We start from the raw sequence: 1,614 nt of genomic DNA, 5'->3' as shown, positions 1-1,614 counted from the left end.
TAGGTTAGTATTTTTCAGTCCTGGTTTAGGCCTTTTCTGCAGAGCTGGGAGAATGGTGGGCCAGTGAAAAGCCTGAGGGTCCAACATGTAGGCTCCCGATGTATGTTGTCCCCTGCCTAAGAATGCTTCGGTAGTGGCGAGTGACGGCGGAGGAAGGCCCTGGAGAGGAGGGTTGTTGAATCTGCCTTTAGCAAGCCATTGGCCTTGAGGGATTGCCCAGGCCCTGTTATGTAGGAGGGCCTTCCTTTGATGAATCTGGAGAGAATCCCTTTAAAGTTTTGGAATTTGGCCTGGATCTCGTTCCATGGCAGACTCTATGTGAAGGGCAACCTGAAGCATCGCTCTGCGGAGAACCGTGGTTGTCCAAGAGTGGAGTGCGGTGGAGTGGAGGAGACGATGGACCATTTCTTGCTTTAGTGCCCCTTCAATATAGAAGTCTATAAGCGGGTGGGTGGGGCTCTGGGGATCCCTTTCCTTTCCTGCTTGAGTTACGCGGAGTGGTCTTACAGTGCCTTTCAAGCTCACTGGGATTTTGAGACACTTTTTCTAGTTAGCTCAGTAGTCCGTTACTACACGTGGAATGCACAGTGTCAGGTTTCCACACAAAAAAAAGTCCTTCCTGTCGATGTGGTGGTGCACAATATTCTAGGTGAGGTTGGAAAGATTTGAAGATTTGGGGTCTTGACAAAGGACAGGTGGCGGCTGGGAACCTGGACAAAGGCGTGGAGGAATGTCAGGTCCCCGTAGCTGCTGTCTGTCAGTCTCTGGGGGCGTGGCTTCTCTTTCTCTCCTTTCACGTCCACTAGATTTTTGTAAGATCAGATTTTTGGAAAAAGGCTGCATGCATGGGATCGATGTTTAATCATTTCTTAGCCTGAGGGGGGTTTAGGTGAAGGTCGGGTTGTGTTTTGCATAATTTAATAAGTTTTCAGATAATAAAATTATATTTCTTTGTATATAGTTCTATTTATGTTATTTTCAGAAAAAAGACATTTTCTTTTCCGTTATTTGCTGATGTAAGCTTGTTTGGTTTTGTTTATTTATACAGATATATATATTCATTTTTATTTTGTGTATATATGTAAATATGCTTTTATTAATAAGCTGTATGTTTACAAGATCTTAAATAAACAAAAACTTACACTATTAGGCCCCCTTCACATATCACTTAACGGGAATGCGGGTTCCAACTAGCGAGATGAAAAGCGTGATTTGCATGCGTTTCCGTGTGTCATGCACAGGGCAGCCCATGAACTTGAACGGACTGCCCTATGCATGTGTGTTGCATCAAGAAGTCCAGGGACCAAATTTTGGTTCTGTTAGGGTGTGATTTTATCTGTGCCTTTTTCTGTGATTCTTGAGCATTTTCTTGCAATCACAGCAAAGTTGCACCTTGTTTGAGGTGTCATTTTGGATGAATGTCACCCAAACGCAGTGTGTGTTTTGCCACGATTTGGAATCAGTGCGATTCTTCGCCCAAGTGTGAATGGGGTCTTATGCATTTATATAGCTTTGACATATTCCACAGCACTGTACAGAGAACATTGAGTCATTATCACCAGTCTCTGAAGCATAGGAGCTAAAACTCTAATGTCCCACTCAGGGGCGGACTGA

This window comes from Staurois parvus, unplaced genomic scaffold (assembly GCF_062004578.1).
Source record: "Staurois parvus isolate SC_StPar_1 unplaced genomic scaffold, SC_StPar_1.0 ptg001246l, whole genome shotgun sequence".
NCBI lineage: Eukaryota > Metazoa > Chordata > Amphibia > Anura > Ranidae > Staurois > Staurois parvus.
This window is presented reverse-complemented; position numbering follows the sequence as displayed.